Raw genomic sequence first — 20,985 nt, 5'->3', positions numbered from 1 at the left:
AATGATAATATAAGAAAATTTTGTTTTAGAGAGGTGTACAACTTTTAAAAATGTGTAAAGTAAGAAGGTAACCACAACTTTTTCATAACATAAAATACCAAATTTAGGATTGACTATGGGACTATGTTAGTTGTTCCAAAACAAAACAAAACAAAAGTACCTTAACATATTGACAACATAAGAGCTTCATATAAAAATAAATTTTGAATTTGGAAGCACTGCTTATTATATCAACATCTTGAAAATTCATAGTTAACATATTAATGGCCTTGAGAAATAGAATAAAACACTTCCTTAAATTCATTTTACTCAGCATTTTTGAAATGTATTTAACCAGTAATCTATTCCCCTTTTAAAGACATATGACACCTATTAGATACCCTCAGAATTAGTTTTCTGGGAACATATTTTTAATAATACTGACCCTCAATATGGTGGATTCATTAAGATAATACCAAAATAATTTGTTGGTACAATTTTCTACTAGCTGTATTAAAATGATTGAATACCAAGACTGGTATTTTGGGACCTGTCATTTAGCTGAGTCATGGAAATGAATCATGCTGAATTAGATGCCTTTGACGTTTCATGTCTATGCTGACAACATCTTAATACTTTATTATGATCAGCTAGTCCCTCTAATTACGGGAGATGTTAAAGAAGTTCTATAATTTTCTTCAGACATCTGTAGACAGATATAGGATACATGACTTAGCAACACTCTTGTGTAGATTTCCAGTTTCCACAAGCGCTCTGGCCAAAGTTCGTCAATATCTATTTATTCTCAAAAATAATAAAACAAGTTGAAGCAGATAGGAAGATTGCTAAGAGAAGGAAGAGGAAGCCACTGTCAAATAAAGCAAAACACAATTTGTTGCCCCACCACCTAGAGATCATCTATTAGTCTGACATCAGGTTATATTACCTGATGAATAATGGCTGACAGGTCCCTTAATTCTGCCCATCAGTAATTAGTAGGAACTACCTTAATTATACATCCTTCTTTTAAAAATTATAAATAGTATAGATCAATCTTCTTTTTAACTCACCTGCTACTTGTGTCTTATTTCAAGTTCTTTATTATGGTATAAATTATTTCTGTTAAGACTAAAAATGAAGCATATATTTTGTTTTATTAATTTCATATCCTTATTTTTGCTTTTGATTGCAAATTGATGCATACTGGTTTTAAAGCATTCAAACAATCAGAAATATCTAAAGTAAAAAGGAAATGCTCATCCCTCCCCTAACCCTGCTATCCAAGGAGTAACCTATGTTAGTAGTTTGATGTGACTACTTTTAGATGTGTACAAATTTTATATTTTTATACTTTTATGATTATATATTATATATTTTTACAAAAATCTTAAACTACCAGCTATAAGTTCCTAGAACTTGCTTTTTTCCTTATTAACAATATTTTAAGACCATTCTATTTTAGTAAATATACATCTCCCTTGTTCATTTTATGGCTGCTTAATAATCCAATATGTGTATATATCGACATTTGTTTTCCCAGTCTTTAATATATGAATAATTATATATGTTCTTATTCTTTTCTTTAGGAACAATGCACAGGGTACATCATTTAACAGTGCAGCTGCATCTTAATTCTAAAATCAACATGCAAGGCAACAATCTCTAGAAGTGAAATTAACTCCTAAATTAATTAAAAAAAGTATTTAGTTCAACATGTATAGTACAAAGATGCACAGTCATATGTATGTAAACATGTATAATCCATAGAAGAATGTATATTACATAATACATTCATATAAATATATAATTTAAAGTGTTTTAATAATATAAAAGAGAAAATGTACAATTGAGTTCTTTCAGGTAGAGAATTTATTGTCCTTTGGTCTTTGTACATTTGTTCAAGAACTCAAGATTTTCTGTGTGATTTTTCAGCCAGGATTATTTTTATTAATATGTAAATTTGATCATGTCACTTCCCTGCATAAAACTATTCATTGGCTTTCAGCAGAATTCAGGTAATGCCTTGGATGCCTAAAATAGCCCACGTGCCTCTGCCCAATCACCCTTGCCTATCTCTTGAGCTTCATCTTGAAATACCCTCCCCATTTCTCAGTAGTCTTGAGCCACCCTGATCTTCAATGTGCCTTTGCATATGCTCTTCACTTTGCCTGGAAGATTCCTCTTTCCACAGATTCTTGAATAATCCTTCATAACTCCCAAACTCATAATATACATTTGGTACTTTCATTAGTTCTCATTTCAGGCACTGTTTTTTATTAGAATACTTATCATAACTTAAAAATATGTATATATATTGATTTATTCAACAATCTATAAAAATCTCTTCCATGAGACTGTAAGCACCCTAAAGTGTTCACCACTGTTTCCTCAGCCCCTAGCACATCATAGGTGCTCAATAAATAGTGATCATGAAGCACACAAAGCTTGCAGAACACTTCACGACACTGCTCTCAGTGCTATATTTGTGAACATATTTAATCCTAATTGTGAACTATTAACCCCATTTTGCAGTTAAGGAAACTGAAACGTGGAAATGGTGAAGTCACCTGGCCAAGGTCATACAGGTAGTAAATGGCAGCACTAAGATTTCAATATAAGTAGTGAGTCTGGCTCCAGCATCTCTGCTCTTACCCACTGCAGCAAAGTCTCCATATTTTCAATATGAGAACTCTAAGGCACACCAGTAAAGAATACCCCAAAGGCCTGGCACAGTGGCCCATGCCTGTAATCCCAGCACTTTGGGAGGCTGAGTCGAACAGATCACTTGAGGTCAGGAGTTCAAGACCAGCCTGGCCAACATAGAGAAACCCCATCTCTACTGAAAATACAAAAATTAGCTGGGCGTGGTGGAGCATGCCTGTAATCCCAGCTACTCGGGAGGCTGAGGCACAGAAATCGCTTGAACCTGGGAGGTGGAGGTTGCAGTGAGCACTGCAGCCTGGGCGACACAGCAAGACTCCATCCCAAAAAAATAAAAAAATAAGAATACCCCAGAACAAAAGTGCACCAACTGCCCGCAATTGTTATCTTGTTCAAAGTGTTATTTATAAACTTAAGACATATTTATTCCAAGTTTATTTTTGAAATATTTTGTCACTAATCGTTAACTTTATCATGTTCAATAAATGAAAAACAGTGAAGATATTAAGAAATTACACGGGCCTATTTATTATAGAAAAAAGATTGAGTTTAAAAAAACTAAAAGATATGAGAAAAAAATTGTAGTATCACTTTGGACTGCCAGATTTCTATCCAGAAAGACTGTATTGATTTTCTATTCTCTACAGTTCATGAAAGTGCCCTTTCCCCACACTCCCCCAAACACTGAATATGATTTGTCTTTTCCATTTTTTGTCATGTTGATGACTGTTTCAAATGAAGATGGCAGTCTTTGGTTAAATAAATACTGAGTGGATGGTAAGTGTTTAGCATCACAGCACTTGTTGAGTGCCTTTCTGCTAAGAACTTCCTGTTTAGGCTGGGCCCAGTGGTTCATGCCTGTAATCTCAGCACTTTGGGAGGTCAGGGCAGGTGGATTATGAGGTCAGGAGATTGAGACCATCCTGGCCAACATGGTGAAACCCCCATCTCTACTAAAAATACAAAAATTAGCTGGGCACGGTGGTGTGCACCTCTAGTTGCAGCTACTCCAGAGGCTGAGGCAGCAGAATCTCTTGAACCCAGGAGGCAGAGGTTGCAGTGAGCTGAGATCACGCCACTGCACTCCAGACTGGCAACAGAGTGAGATTCCATATCAAAAAAACAAACAAAGAAACAAACAAAAACTTCCTGTTGAACAACCTTTGTGTAAATCATCTCATTGAGCCTCTACAACATTGTGTGTAGCCGGAGGAGGGTAGTTACTGGCACTGCATTTTAAAGACAAGGAGCCAGAGCCTTGGGGCTTGAGTGGCTTTCCCAGAGTTACATAGAGGTCTCTAACTCTCTGCTGTACTTTTCTACCTGTGTACAGCATGTAGCACACATTGAGCAGTTTTAGGGTTTTACTTGCCAAGCACTTAAGATATTCTTAGTTTTGTGTTAGGTGCAGTGTTTGATAATAAAGAAATGTAATACTTGGTTTCTACCCTTAAGAAACATGTACTTTAATTATATATGCTAGTCTAACACTTATGACTTAGAGGCAAACAGTGTAGAACAATGAATGATACATACTTAGCTGTGTAGTAGAGACCACAAATAACATATTATCTACAAGATGTTCTGAGTGCCATTATATGCAGTATACTAAAGTAAGCCTTAGAGGTAATGAATAGATGAGAGGTAAGATGTATGTAATCAAGAAAGCTATAGGCAGATAGAGGTCAGCAATGGCTGCAGAGGCACAATCTGATGAGATCGTGAAGAATGAGTGGAATTTAAACAGATGGGGGTGTGGCTCTTTCCTAAGAGGTCCACAAGATGAGTGAAGGTATAAGGTTAGGAATAAATGTAACCTATTTCAGAGACTGACATTTTATTTCATTATGAAAAATGATCCCACAAATAAAATCACCTTGCTCTATCAGAAAATTTAATAGATAGCTGGAAGTAATTAATGAAACACCATGTAATCGCTTTGTGGTAGAGCAATCAGGAATCGTATAGCAGTATTCACTAATAAGGTAATTTAAACTCATTTTCAAGGATGAGAAGAACAAACTCTGAAGGACTTCTTGGTATGATTCCACTTGGCCTCAACAACATACTGAGCTTTCTGCTACCCCAATGCATATGGTGAATATTTATAGGGTTCCATATGAAAGCGTACTTGAATTAAGCCTGCACATTTGCCCTTAAATAAGCAATTTGCTCTGAAACCTAAAAGTTTTCTAAACCCAGCTCTGTGTGTCTAATTATCTACCACAAACACATTATGAAAGATGAATTCTGTAAACAGAAAAAGAGTTAATCTCCTTTAACAAGTTGATTTTTTTAAACACTTGAGTAAAAACACGTAAGAGTCTACAGTTCAGAACCAGCAGAATCTTTAGTCTCACAGACTCACTTCTATGTGCCAGAATAAATTTCTAGAAAATCCCTTTTGACCACCTTGGGAAAGGAAGTGATCTGCCTTTTTAAGCTTGCTATTTAAATTGTGGACAATTTTCTTAGCCTTGTATGTTAAATGAGGTTACAATACTATCTATTCTATAGAGTTGTTGTACAAATTAGAGACTATTTAATGTATAGCGATTTCCACAATGACTACAGCTGAAAAATACTCATAGTTGTTATTGTTTCCATTTTTAAGATGATTAATTAAATTTGAGAAAACAGGCTGAGTGCAGTGGCTCATGTCTGTAATCCCAACACTTTGGGAGACTGAGGTGGGTGTATCACCTGAGGTCAGGAGTTTGAGACCAGCCTGGCCAACATGGTGAAACCCTGACTCTACCAAAAATACAAAAATTAGCCAGACATGGTGGCAGAAGCCTGTAGCCCCAGCTAGTCGGGAGGCTGAGGCAAGAGAATTACTTGAACTCGAGAGGTAGAGGTTGCAATGTGCTGAGATCATGCCATTGTACTCTAGCCTGGCTGAGAAGAGTGAAATTCTGTTTAAAAAAAGAAAAAAGAAAAAGAAAAGAAAAAAAATTAAGAAAACAAAGAATCCCTTGGGAAAAGGAAAAGTACCTAACATTTAATTTACCTGGTGCCTCTTATGTGCTCAGCCACTCAAATGCTTTACAGGTATCATCTCAATTTTTTAGCTGCAAAGCAGGGTTTTACCCAATATGCAGGGGCTGAGCCTAGGTGTATTACTTATATAAAATAAGGGGTTTTAGCAAGATGAGGAGACATCTTGTTAACATTAAAACATGCAATCCATTTGTGCTCCCCTATCAACCCTAATTTGAAATAACAGACTTTGACCTAATGTTACAGATTTGAGAGAATAATAGAAAACTCCAGTCTTTCTAAATTTCTTAGGCTGGCCATAAACTGTAAGATCAAATTGTTTTTATGAACGCAGCTTGTTTAAATATAGTCAAGTTATTTTTGAAGTCTCTAAAACGTTATTATTTAAGCGAGTCTTTAGGATGTTGCCCTTGAGAGAAAGATTTGCTTTTTGCTTGTATTAGAAATTGTGCTTCTCTGATGGCTTTCTGTGATTAGCACTTGTTGGACACAAAGTATGTCTTATCGGGAGGATATAATTGGATCTCCTATGATTTTGCATCTTCAAATGGATCTCTGAATGGCCACCCGAGAAAGCATTTAGCAGAAACACTTGTTAATGGATTTTTTCTTATCCCAGGTTTACTTCTAATGCAATAATAATCACATATATTTCCAAAGTGCTTTTTATTCTCAAATACAGCAGAGCCCTTTACAAACTAAATGTAAGTGTGAAATCACTCGCTCCATCTCACCATCAGCTTTCCGGAGTAGGGCATGGTCACAGCAGCAAGGAAGGAGGGAAATCCAGAGATGGTTCCAGAATGAGACAAGACTTATGACAAGACTGGGAGGAAAAAGACCAGACTCGAAATTATTTTGTGTTGGAAATGCTAACCTCTTGGCCTTCAAGCAGAATCCAAATACGTCCTCCAGGAATTAGTCATTCTGCTCTGGGCTGTAATAGATGTTCTTCTCCCACTCTCTTTGGCGTCACACTCATAAAGATCTCTTGCAACTGAAACCAGAAGACAGTTTTAGTTAAAGAGAGGAGTGAAAATTGTGCCAAAAAAAAAAAAAAAATCAGTGGAATTAGGAGCCTGGATATAGAAATATAAATATTGCTTTGTTGATTTCACTGTTTTGATGAAGGACACATATGCCCTTTTCCTTTTCCTCTCCTGATTTCCAAAACCATAAATTATTAACTTCGCCTATTTTTAAAAATTTTGCTTAAAATTATGTTTGAGATTCATCCAGGTTTTGAATGTAGTAACATTCATGCATTTACATTGTTAGTAGTATTATATTGTATGAATATACCACAGTTTGTTTTACACACACATGAGCACTCACACACCCTCTTTTTTCAATTAAGGGTGTATGTAAACTATAATGGCACTTAACCTAAATACACAAAACAATTTTCATATCAATTAAAATGGTAAGGTCAACCTTAGGTTAGTTTTTTAAATGGCAGAATATTCTGATATTATAGAATATCTACAAATATGGGTACCTCACAATCAGATTGGGCAGGGCATTCTATCAAAAAAAGGGTTTTTTGCTGGGTGTGGTGGCTCACACCTGTAATCCCAGCACTTTGGGTGACCAGGGCAGGTGGATCACCTGAGGTCAGGAGTTTGAGACCAATCTGACCAACATAGTGAAACCCCATCTCCAATGAAAATGCATAAATTAGCCAGGGGTGGTGGCACATGCCTATAATCCCAGCTACTCAGGAGCCTGAGGCAGGAGAATCGCCTGAACCCAGGAGAGGCAGGTTACCATGAGCGGAGATTGCGCCATTGTATTCTAGCCTGGGCAACAAGACCAAAACTCAGTTTTGGGGTTAGGGGAAAGGGGAAGTTCTTTTTATGTTTAACATGATGTAGAAAAACGATTTCAGTGCCTGGGCAATTGAGTAACCGGGACTCTCATTTACCAATGTGGGGAAAAAGGGAAACGAGAAGTTCTGGTGCGGGAGTACCCTAAAGAGGTTTACTTTGAAAATGTTGGCCGGACGTGGTGGCTCACGCCAGTAATTCCAGCACTCTGGGAGGCTGAGATGGGTGGACCACATGAGGCCGGGAGTTCCGGCCCAGCCTGGCAAACATGGAGAAACCCCATCTCTACAAAAATATAAAATTAGCAGGGCGTGGTAGCACATGTCTATAATCTCAGCTACTGGGGAGGCTGAGGCAGGAGAATCGTTTGAACCTGGGAGACAGAAGTTGCAGCGATCCAAGATTGTGCCATTGAACTCCAGCCTGGGCAACAAGAGCAAAACTCCACATAAAAAAAAAAAAAGGTTTGGGGTACCTATTTGATGTCAAAATGGAAATCTTGAGTAGGTACTTATCCATCAGTGTCTGCAGTGTAGGAGAGGTGAGGGTTAAGATATAAATGTGGGCATCATCTGCAATTTAAATCAAGTCACAGAACTGAATGAAAAGACTTATGGGTGAGTAAACGTAGAAAAGAGGAGAAAAGCCTAAAAACTGAAACTTGGGAGACTTCAGTATTTAGATATTCAGAGGAGAAATGCCAGGAAAGGGGACTCAAATCTAGTGTCCCTTCAAATTGGAAGAAAAAAAGGAATGTTCTCCTGGTAGTCAAGTAAAGAAAGTATTTGATGAGTAAGGTATTAAGTGACTGTGTCAAATGTTGATGGAAGCGTGAGCAAATGACGAATAAAAATTGAGCATAGTTTTGAAAAGATGGAGATCATTGATGATATCTATGCGTGTTTTCAGTAGAACAGTGAAGACAAAATCTTTTTTTTTTTTTTTTAATTGAGACGGAGTTTCGCTCTTGTTACCCACGCTGGAGTGCAATGGCACGATCTTGGCTCATGGCAACCTCCGCCTCCTGGGTTCAGGCAATTCTCCTGCCTCAGCTTCCTGAATAGCTGGGATTACAGGCACGCGCCGCCATGCCGAGGTAATTTTTTGTATTTTTAGTAGAGACGGGGTTTCACCATGTTGACCAGGATGATCTCGATCTCTTGACCTCGTGATCCACCCGCCTCGGCCTCCCAAAGTGCTGGGATTACAGGCGTGAGCCACCGAGCCCGGCAAGACCAGATCTTTATAGGAGTGGGTGGAGGAGAGAATCTGAGTTGAGGAAATGGAGATTCTAAGCATAGACAATTATTTAATGAAGTTTTGATATAAAAGAAAGTGGAGAAATAAGCCAATAACTGGAAGAGTTCGTGGAGTCTATGTACTTTTTTTAATGGGAGAAATAAGAAAATGTTTGTATGCTGATGGAAGTAATACAGTGGAAAAGTAGATTATAATTTCAGAAAATGTAATGAAATGAACCAAATACAGATTTTTAAGATAAACAGAATTAGGAAAGTTTGATGAACTATAATAGACACTAGCCAAAAGAAAATTATATCTAAAGTCTTTACCATTTGAAATTAAGAAAATAACATCTTATCCCTCTCAGAAACATTATTTTCCAAAGCATAAACCACGAATCTGTGTTTTCTTAATGGCCATGCTTGTGCATGCATAAAAGTACAAAACGTTTAGAAATTCATGACCAAGAGATTCTATACCCTGGTCTAAACATTTACTCACGTTGTCCATGGTTTATTTCCATAATAGTAACAAATAAAACTAAAAATTTTCTAAGTAGCTGGATCACTATAACAAATATTCCATTAAAACAACAGGGAAAGAAAGCAGTCTCAGCTAGCATTTCAGCATTATCCTAATTCTTTTACAAAGCAATTGTGTCATTGGCTAGCCATCTCATCAGTTTAAACAACTGTGAAAGTTTACTAAAATTCTTTTCTGGTTGCTTTTTCAAAGACACACTAGAAGGAATTTGCATGTTTGCGCACACTAGTGTGTGTTCCTCTTTTTCTTTCTTTTTTTTTTTGGTATAGCCTTTTTCTTTCTCTTTACTTCTGCAATCTTTTATGTTTGTGCATAGAATAATAGGAGATGTGTTTTCTGAGATTCTTAAATCCTTCCATCAGCATATTTAATATGTTTTCTTGGCTCTGTTGATAAGATAGAAAAAGAACAGTGTAAGCAGCAGATACTATTTTTGTTCCATAAATAAAGACAATTAATAAGTTGAATTTTGTATAAAAATGAAATATATAAAGCAAAATGGCTTTTCCCAGCTGTAAGTATAGCATATGTGATTAGATGTTCTTTTTAAAAACTACACAATGAACATCGACTCTCTAGACATACTTTTTGGATTTCTTCTTTTTAGAAAATAGTTCTGCTAAATGTTTATATTTCTTGCAATTTTCCCTTTATGACTAAGTTTATTCCTCATGTGCTTGGTGTAACAAACATAGTTCTTGTAGGTCACAGTTTTGAACAGTAGTATGTATTGCGGAGAAACTTCTAGGTTGTAAAGCCTTTTTAATGTTTTGTGTCATTTGGACTTTTGTTGTGGCATGAGCATGGCAACTGCTACTTTAAAAACAAAGCTGGGGCTTATAAAGAGTAAATGACTTGCCTAGCAGCTCAGCTAAGTCTGAAACCCAAGCATTCTGACTGCCAACCTCATGAAGCTTTCATTTGCCAAACGGTCTCTCCAGCCATGTTTGCTTCCATTTTAAGCCCATCGTAGTTTCTGAAAATCAGACCTAATGTTCCTCTTTGCATCTGCTGAGCTGGCTTTTGGTATGCTACAGTTTTATATGTTTGTAAACTTTGAAGATTTTTTTAAAAAGTAGTTCCTTTAATTTTGGTATCAATATCTTTTTCAACAGTGTATTTTAAATTATTTATTGTTCATGTTAACATGAGCCAGGCATTGCTTCAGCTTGTGGAAATAACATGGAAAAAAATACAGGACCTTGGTTCTCAGGGAATGTGAAATCTAATTACAGAGTTTTTTCATGTTAGGTTGGGTTACCGACTGTCATCCTTCTTGGGTCACTTGGAGGGAGATTTCTGGGGAGCAGCATTTTTGGGGATTTGTACTATATACCTGAAGTCAATGGTTCAGATGAAGCCCTTTCAATTTTCTAAAATGATATACAATTGCATTAATTAGAACATGGATTTAGGTTGTCAGTAGTGAAAGACCCAGATGGGATTGTTCCTGAAAAGCTCAAGAACCAGGATATTGAAAGGTCTTAAAGGAACCATGTGAAAGCCATTTCTACTCACAGATTCTGCTAAATCAAGAAATGATACAGGCCAGGCACAGTTGCTCATGCCTGCAATCCCAGCACTTTGGGAGGCTGAAGTGGGAGGATCACTTGAGGTCAGGAGTTTGAGACCAGCCTGGCCAATATGGTGAAATGCTATCTCTACTAAAAATATAAAAATTAGCCAGGCATGGTGGCACATGCCTATAGGCCTAGTTACTAGGGAGATTAAGGAAGGAGAATCACTTGAACCCAGGGGCCGGAGGTTGCACTGAGCCAAGATTGTGCCATTGCACTCCAGCCTGGGAAACAGAGCGAGACTCCATCTCCAAAAAAAAAAAAAGATGTAATACAATACATTCTTTAACAATAGGTAGTATTTATTGCGTGTCAGATTTGTGGAGAACGTTTTGTAGGAATCACTTCTTATAATTCTTAGATGTAGGTGTTATCATCATTCCCATTTTTAAATTGAGAAATGGAACTTTGGAGAGAAAGTTCACAAAATTTGTCTAGTAAGTGTCAGAGCTACAGTGTAAGTCTAGGATGTCTAGTTCCTTAGCTTTTGCTTTAATCACTATGCAGTACACCTTATCCTGAAAAACACTATATCAAGGTTAGCAATGCATAGGAGCTCTGGTTTTCCCAAGAAACTTGGAAAAGAAAGAGTAAGCAACATCAATGTATGGTCGAGAGTCCTAGCTTCCTTGTGTTTTTACAATTGTAATATCTCTCCATGGCCCAGCATTTCAGGAAGTCTTTGAAAACATGCTAACTATCCATTGAAAAGCTCTGAAAACCAAAAACAAGTTCATTTGCAAGTTTTCATAATTATACATGGCTGTGACCTAATTATTTCTTTTGTTTTGCGTTTGACTAGTATTTATTAGTCACATCTAACCTCTAGTTTCCACTCCCCTATGCATCCCCTAATTTGTTAGGGAAGGGTGAAATTCTGATTTTTGCCTTCCCAGAATTTCACTTAGGAAGCTAACCTAAGATCTTACAACATCTCTCTTAGCTTTCTCCATATCCCTCAAGCAATCCATGAAAATAATGAGCACTGTGCTTTTCTTTTTTCTTTCCTTTTTTTTTTTTGAGACCGAGTTTTGCTCTTGTCACCCAGGCTGGAGTGCAATGGCACAATCTCTGCTCACTGCAACCTCCGCCTCCTGGGTTGAGGCAATTCTCCTGCCTCAGTCTCCTGAGTAGCTGGAATTACAGGCATACACCATCATGACCAGCTAATTTTTGTATTTTTAGTAGAGACAGGATTTCACCATGTTGGCCAGGCCGGTCTTGAACTCCTTACCTCAGGTGATCTATCTGCCTCAGCCTTCCAAAGTGCTGGGATTACAGGCATGAGCCACCACACTTGGCATGCACTGTGCTTTTCATATGGAACAGTGGGCAAGCATGGCTTTGGTGAATTGTATGAGAAACTTTATCCACATAATCTCAATCATGTTTTTGGCCTTTTGCTATCTTTGAACAGGGTCTAACTGGCCTTTGGTGATACGTTATATAATAAATCCCTATAAAAGGACACTTTTTCATAGAAATTCAGCCATGTTTAAAAATGCTTCATAAATCATGGAGCACAAAACTTATTGCATTTGCAGCTCTTGAGCACAAGTGCAGTATGATTTCTATTTGTTAGCATCTTGTTCAAGGTGAACTGGGCCAATAACAAGTATGAACTTGAAGGATTTAAATAACAGAATTAACTGATTTTGTTGTATTTCTCTATTTGACCTCAATAAACACAAAATATATATTTTCCCTTCATGCTTATAAAGCATATGCAAGATTTAATTACATACTTGGCCTACAAAAAGCTTTAATATTATATCCCCAAAGTAGAACACTTGTACAACACAGTCTCCGAACAGAAAACCAAAATATTGAATTTCTATAGTAAACAAAATAATAAAAATCCACTTCAAATAAAAAAAAATACCTCTTCTAAATGACTCTTGAATCAAGAGGAAACAAAAATCGGAGATTACAAATGCTTTAGCAATTAATGTAAATGAGCCCTCTTCATTGAGAAATCTCCATAATGTGAATAGAGCCCTAGTCGGAGTGAACTTCATGACTTTAAACTTTCTATTTAATAAAATGAATCAAAGACTTAGTTCAGGGAACAACCTAGGAAATATAGAAAAAAAGAACAAAATAAATTGCAGATGAAGTTTAGAAATAAATAAATAAAAGGTGGAAATTACTATAGAGAAATATTTTAAAACCTATCAAAGAGACTTAAAAAAAACACAGAACTTATCAATAAAACCAAAATTTTTTTAAACAAAATATTTAGTGGATAGGCTTGCCAGATAAAATATCATATGCCTAGTAAAATTTAAATTTTAGGCTGGTCACGGTGGCTCATATCTGTAATCCCAGCACTTTGTGAGGTCGAGATGGGCAGATCACCTGAGGTCAGGTGTTTAAAACCAGCCTGGCCAACACGGTGAAACTGTCTTTACTAAAAATACAAAAAATTAGCTGGGCACGATAGCACACACCTGTAATCCCAGCTACTCAGGAGGCTGAGGCAGGAGAATTGCTGGAATCTGGGAGACCGAGGTTGCAGTGAGCCGAGATCACGCCATTGCACTCCAGCCTGGGCAACAGTGAGACTCTGTTTAAACAAAACGAAAAAAAAATTCAGATAAACAATAAATTCTTTTTTAGTGTAAGTATATGAAATTGTTACTTTGTGTATAATTATTACACAAATTGTTATTCATTTTTATCTGAAACTCAAGTTTAACTGAATTTCCTATATTGCTATTTGCTGAATCTGGCAGTGCTATTGATGGAAGAGAGTATTATTTAAAAGTTTTAAACTAGAGATGATGGAATCTAAATGAACTTCCTAAGAAAGTCAAAATTACATGAATTGCATCAAGATATTACAAAAACAAAAACTGAACGAAGAATTTAGTACTGCAGAAATGGAAAAGAATGGTAAGTATCTGTTATAGAAAGAGTACTAGGAGTTCTGTTTTCATCTTTGGAAGAGTAACAAGAACCAGACTTAACATTCTGCAGTAAAACTGGACAAAATATATGGAACAACTATTTTTAGATATTGGGCAACAGGCAGTGCACACCATGATCCCTGAGAGAGGTGAATGGATGAGGTAAGCCCTAAGATCTTCTTGGCTGAATGCTTAGAGGTGATTTTCAGACATAGGTAAAGGAAGAGGAAACTTACACAAAGACCTGATGAGTTGTTAAGATGTAGGCTGGAGGTGGGGAGGTAGTAATGGCCAGAAATTGTAAAGCATAGTTCTAGAAATGAAAGACCTCCATAAACACAAAAGCTGCAAAACCTATGTAGTGTTTACGTGAGGCTTTGCTGAACAAACACAGAGCGAAACTCCAAAAAATAGGGGTAGAGGAACATTGAGAACTTGTGTGCTGACCGATCCTCTCAGTACATGTAGGATGACTACAGGTGCAGACATCTTCAATGGTACGTACATTAAAATTACATAAAAAAAACACTTCCTCCTTAAGTGAAACTTATTCTATGTGTGCAAGGATGCTTTAAATTGTTTGAAGAAATAGAGTATAATCAAATGGCATTTATTCAAAGAATGAAAGCATAGCACATTAGCATATCTATCAATTTTGCAGATATTCTTGATGGAAGCTCAAAAACAAATAGGAAAAGGTGAAAAATTCCTAAAAATAAAAATGTACTATTAGGCATAAACAACAACTATCATATTAAATTCAGAGAAGAAGGATCAGATGCTCTTGTTATCTTTTCTTTCTTTCTTTTTTTTTTTCTTTTTTCTTTTTTTTAATTGAGCTGGAGTCTCACTCTGTTGCCCAGGCTAGAGTACAGTGGCACAATCTTGGCTCACTGCAAACTCCATCCCCCAGGTTCAAGTGATTCTCTAGTCTCAGCCTCCCAAGTAGCCAAGATTACAGGCACTTGCCACCATGCCTGACTAATTTTGTATTTATAGTAGTGATAGGGTTTCACTGTGATGGCCAGGCTGGTTTTAAACTCAAGACATAAAGTGATTCACCCACCTCAGCCTTCCAAAGTGCTGGGATTACATGTCATCTTTTTTGCACTGTTCTGAAGATTCTTTCTAGTTAATGCAATCAGATAATATATAAATGGAATCTGTATTAGATAAGATCCAATTATTATTATATATGTAGAAAAATGACCATATGCTTACAAATTAAATAGATCTAAATAAAATAGTATTCAATCTAATATTAGAATTCACAAAGTGTATGGAAGCAAGATCAATATATAGAAATAGCTTATTTATGTCAGCAATACATAGTTAACATTAGTTTTAAAAATCTCGGCCGAGCAACATGCCCAAGTTTTATTGTGACTACTGCGATACATACCTCACCCATGACTCTCCATCTGTGAGAAAGACACACTGCAGTGGTAGGAAACACAAAGAGAATGTGAAAGACTACTATCAGAAATGGATGGAAGAGCAGGCTCAGAGCCTGATTGACAAAACAACGGCTGCATTTCAACAAGGAAAGATACCTCCTACTCCATTCTCTGCTCCTTCTCCTGCAGGGGCGATGATACCACCTCCCCCAAGTCTTCCGGGTCCTCCTCACCCTGGTATGATGCCAGCACCCCATATGGGGGGCCCTCCCATGATGCCAATGATGGGCCCTCCTCCTCCTGGGATGATGCCAGTGGGACCTGCTCCTGGAATGAGGCCATCCATGGGGGGCCATATGCCAATGATGCCTGGGCCCCCAATGATGAGACCTCCTGCCCGTCCCATGATGGTGCCCACTCGGCCTGGAATGACTCGACCAGACAGATAAGGATAGAGGGGAGGCCTCATTCTGTCAGTTTTATATTACCTGTTCGGCTTCACCAGGAGATCATGCTGCTGTGATGCTGGGTTTTCTAAACAGCATAAGGAAGACTTGCTCCCCTGTCTGATCAAAGAGAATAGTTTTGGAGGGGAGAGGTGGGGCAAAAAGATGCAGTTTTCATTTGTATTGGGAAATGTAAAAATAAAACTGTCAACTCTTTTAGTTAAAAAAAAAAAAAAAAATCTCAATGAGGCTGGGCGCGGTGGCTCAAGCCTGTAATCCCAGCACTTTGGGAGGCCGAGCCGGGTGGATCACGAGGTCAAGAGATCAAGACCATCCTGGTCAACATGTTGAAACCCCGTCTCTACTAAAAATACAAAAAACTAGCTGGGCATGGTGGCGCGTGCCTGTAATCCCAGCTATTCAGGAGGCTGAGGCAGGAGAATTGCCTGAACCCGGGAGGCGGAGGTTGCGGTGAGCCAAGATCGCGCCATTGCACTCCAGCCTGGGTAACAAGAGCTAAACTCCGTCTCAAAAAAAAAAATCTCAATGATATCAACAACTCTGAAAAGTTTCACAATAAATTTAATAATAAATGTATAATTTTTCATGAGGTTCAGTAGTCACAGTTTGTCTGAAAAGACACAAAGCTGAATAAATGTAGTACTCATGATATTATCTTTCTCAAATTCATATGTTAATGTTCTGAAACTCCCATCATAACCTTGACATTGTTTTGGTTAGAAGTTAGTAGAAGGAAGCTAGGTGCGGTGATCCCAGTACTTTGGGAGTCTGAGGTAGGTGGATCACCTCAGGTTGGCAGTTCAAGAGCTGATCAAAGCACGGAAACCCTGCCTCTCAAAAAAAAAAAAAAAAACGTTAGTAGAAGGAAACTTGCCAGCATTTAAAAAAATTATCTGAAAGATCATATGTACAAGGTTATTCAAAATTTGTTTTGAAAGGAATTTTATTGTGTACAGACTTACCAAATATTAAGAAATTCTGGCCGGGCGGGGTGGCTCACGCCTGTAATCCCAGCACTTTGGGAGGCCGAGGCGGGTGGATCACGAGGTCAGGAGATCGAGACGATCTTGGTCAACATGGTGAAACCCCGTCTCTACTAAAAATACAAAAAATTAGCTGGGCATGGTGGCGCATGCCTATAATCCCAGCTACTCAGGAGGCTGAGGCAGGAGAATTGCCTGAACCCAGGAGGCGGAGGTTGCGGTGAGCCAAGATCGCGCCATTGCACTCCAGCCTGGGTAACAAGAGCAAAACTCCGTCTCAATAAAAAAAAAAAAAAAAAAAAAAAAAAGAGAATAAATAATAAATCAAGGAAAATAACCTGTGATTATCTGTCTATCAATCTATCTATCGCCATATCAGTGATATGTAAACAGTTTTTAAAAATCAATGAAGTAAAGACAATAACCCAATGGGAATCTGCACAAAATATGTAAACAGGTGATTTGGGAGAAAAAGTTCAGATGATCAATGATCAAAAAACAAATAAGAATATTCTAAACCTTGTTATTAATGTTTGAATTAAAATGAGATATAATGTTCATATTTAATGTGTTATGTTTACAGCCATTTAATAACCAATAATACCGAGAGTTGGTGGGATTATGGGAAAATAAGCATTTTTATGCATTTTATTTTATATATATATATATATATTATTTTTTCTATTCTACAGAAAGAGTGCAGGTGCTAAGACATCCATGACAAGCTCAGAGTTAGGGGTACTGTACCAGCTAACATTTACTGAGCACATACTACGATGTACACTGCCCTGTATCCAGAATAATGTCATCACGAACCTCAGCTTAAGCCTCTTTTGTATGTTTAGTAACTTGCCCAAGTACGGAGCCATTAAATGATAAGGATTTCTATGCATTTTAATGCTTACAAACTACTACAACATTTTGAAAGGAAATTTAACAGTAATCTTCACCTCTTAAAATACTTTTACCTTTTGATAGAAAGATTTTACCTCTAAGATTTATTATATTGAAGCATATAATACATGAACTAGATTTATTTAATGAGCTAGGTTAGTACAAAGGCCCTTGGATGTGTTGGTCACCTGCTTCTTCTAGGCCTTAGACTCTACACACCCCAGAATCAACTTACTAACTCCCTCCCCTTCCAGTAGTTGGCTTCTATAGGTCCATCACTAGCCCATGTCTTTTTAGATAAACCCAGCCCCATACTCCACGGTACCTATAATATTTTATACTATTTTTTGCTACTATTACCCCCTTGTATATGATTTCTCAGAACAAATCCCTTTGCTTTCTACCTCTAAAAATGCTGTTTCTAACATGGAATCAAGTCTCTGGACCATGGCATCTTCATTACTGTGTGGTAGATCATCTATTCATATAAAATCCAGCTCCAAAGGGATCACTGGGAGACTTGAGGCTGATATGCCCTCTCAGTGCCTCCAGTTATTACTTAAACCCCAGTGTAATATATGTAACCACTGTATTTTATATATTCTAAAATGCAGATGTTTTCCCTCTTCTTAGCATCCCTGAAATCATGACATGTCTTTAAAGTCAATGGCATACTGCAGTTTAGGTGGCACTACTATTTCTTTCTTCGTAGGACTTAAGGTAATAATATATCTTATGATCAATGGTATTTTAGTTTCCACAAAATTCAGTTATTATACCTAGTTTAATAAAACCTTTATTTTGTAACATGTGCTATTTTATATTGCTAATGAGATAGGTCTCATGGAACTCCATCAGAGCTCTGACCATTACGGTTAATACATTTTTAAAAAACATTTGTTTTTGCCTCTCCTTGATGTGTTATCTCATCCATATTTTAGGAATTTTTTTTTAGTTTGCAGACTGTTATTTACCAAAAATAGATATTTACAAACTTCTGCTTTGGTATTATTCTTGACCCTGACAATGCAACCAAGTTCTGGTTTCTGGCTATCATTTTATTCAGCATTTTGTTTTGATTGTTGATTTCTTTCTCTCTCTTTCCTATGCCTCCAAACCATCATTTTCTTGCTTTAGAAATAATGCATGGACTAAGATTCAGATAAAGTGTTTCTGAGAGAGGCTTAATCTATGTTATGCCACTTCGTAGCTATAGAGACTGGGGCAGGTTATTGCAGTTCTCTCAGCCTCTGTGTCCTCATTTTAAAAGCTTTGTTCTGTGCTTTTGGAAAGAGCAGTCAAGGTAATGTACATGGATGTATTTTTGAAACTCTAAAGCTATGACATTTCTGGAGATTATTAATGGCCTCAGAGGGCACCTTCAGTAATAGCTAGTTTTAACTAATTTCCTGAGCATTGATGCAAGGTGCCCCTACATACTGAGTTAATCTAGGATGAGTTCCTTTATTTCTACTATATAGCTCATTATTGTGTTTTCTCATCCTTGATAGCACCTTCTCTAGTCTTCAGATAGCCTTTAAAAAATGGAGTTACATCAAGGTCATATCACAAGCCTGTAACAAAATAAAGGGGAAAATGTGCCTATCTTATAAGCCAAGTTGCTCTATCTTCACCAGGTAGCTTCCCATGCATAGAGTGTCCATTCTGTGCATCATTCTAAAGTGAATATTCTGCTCCTGTAATCTCGTAATCAATCTGTAACCACAGGATCAAGGACAAATTGCTAACCAATGCAGAACTCTATTCACTACCGTGTTCCAGGAACGAGGAAACTGCAAATCTGGAAGAGACTTGGAGTCAATCCCCTTGCTGTAATGGGTAATCACATCTAAAGCATCTAAGAGAAATTATAATTTGTTCTATTTTAAAAGACCTCCTGAGGTGATTTTTCAACCTCTCTCAGGAACATTTTCCAATATTTAGCAAATCTTATTGTCAGAAAATTCTTCTTTGTACCTCAAAATTTCTCATGCCACAGAGTAACTCATGGTTTTTTTCGTTTCCACCTTAGTGAAATGAGTTAATATTGACAACATACCATGTATTTGCTTTCTTTATAATCCTTTAATAAAAAGCTCCCCACTGCCTAAAAGGTAACGTTCAAACTCCTTGGTATATCATGGAAGGCACGTTAGAATCTGCAACTGGCTATATCTATAGTATTTATTCCTCACATCTCCTACATGATTTGAGGTTTACTCTGCTAAAGTACTTTCTGAACTGTAAGAATACATAATACATCTTGTTTTTTTGTTCATATTATTCCCTCCACTTGGAATGTCTTCTCTCCTAATCCTCCTAGTTGGGTTTTACCTTATAAGGAAGACTTTCCTTTGTTTCCTAAACATTTGGTCACACTGCTCTCTTTCCAAGCTTCTGTCACAGGATTTGGTTGTTTAGTATATTGCTTTATAACTGTTTGCATGCAATTTCTTACCTTGCACTGAGCTGTGAGAATTGAAACCTGAGATGTGTTGTATTCATGTGCTTTCTATGTACGGTCACTGACTGACACATAATAGGGGATCAATGAATAGGTTGAAAAAAGGAATGAATGAATGAATGCCACAGTACTCTCCTACTATTCAGAGAAGCAAAAGGCTTTCTTTGCCATAAATTAGGAGGAATATGAATATAAAAAACATGAAAGATCTGCCAAAAGCATCAACATGCTAAGTATCTGTAAAGTTATCCTAATTTAAGTTACCATTATCAGAAATTGTTGAAGGAGAGTTCCAAGTATGTATATCTCTTTGAGAGACATCACCACAGGTTTGTATTACCATCCCTAATATGAAAAAAAAAAAAAAAAACTTTACTGAGTCAGAAAGTCAAGCATTGATGTTTTATTTTCAAAGGGTGATTTTTCCATTAGCTTTTCTGTACCCATCAGCAGGACATTTTGCAAAAGCATATGGATGTTGGCAACCAGTGCTATATCAGATGCATGCCATTAAAAACACTCAGGCAGTCTATCAATGCCATTAGAGGCTCTGATGGCCAGAGATGAAAGACTGAAGAGCCACTTACACTGGCATCGAATTGTGACGCAAATAACCTATCATGAGGTTTTTCTGATTTTATTAACAAATAAAAATATAACTTCCCAATAAATGTGTCCTGGGGAAGGTAAAGTGACTCAGAATTGGGACGGAACCTGGGATGAAATAGTCATTTTTGTTCCCTTTGCGTGGGAAATTCTTACAAGCACTCACAACTTTGTTTTCTCAACATAATCTTTTCCTCATAATATACTGATTCCTACTATTTCTAGATGGTTTCTTAATCTTTTTGTATCCTACCTACTTCCAAAAAGGATATTTGTTTTTCTTGGTTCTTACTATCCTCTGATGAAGGGGAAAATGAGTATTAAATTCATCAAGATATATTTTTAGCGTTGTTTAGTTGGAGTTGCTGGGAAGGAAAGGAAAAACAAAGGGCTTCTGTAATTTACAAACTGAAAAATCTGCTCCCTCTCTCCATTGT

General features: G+C 37.1%; 1 pseudogene across 1 annotated transcript; it reads left to right on the top strand.

The window, feature by feature from the left end:
* Positions 1–15,092: 15,092 nt before the first annotated feature.
* Positions 15,093–15,796, top strand: LOC100398189 (U1 small nuclear ribonucleoprotein C pseudogene; annotated as a pseudogene). The gene has a single exon (XR_013532543.1). The product of XR_013532543.1 is annotated as a U1 small nuclear ribonucleoprotein C pseudogene (transcript).
* Positions 15,797–20,985: the final 5,189 nt, after the last annotated feature.

This window comes from Callithrix jacchus, chromosome 2, assembly GCF_049354715.1.
Source record: "Callithrix jacchus isolate 240 chromosome 2, calJac240_pri, whole genome shotgun sequence".
Classification (NCBI taxonomy): domain Eukaryota; kingdom Metazoa; phylum Chordata; class Mammalia; order Primates; family Cebidae; genus Callithrix; species Callithrix jacchus.
This window is presented reverse-complemented; position numbering and strand designations above follow the sequence as displayed.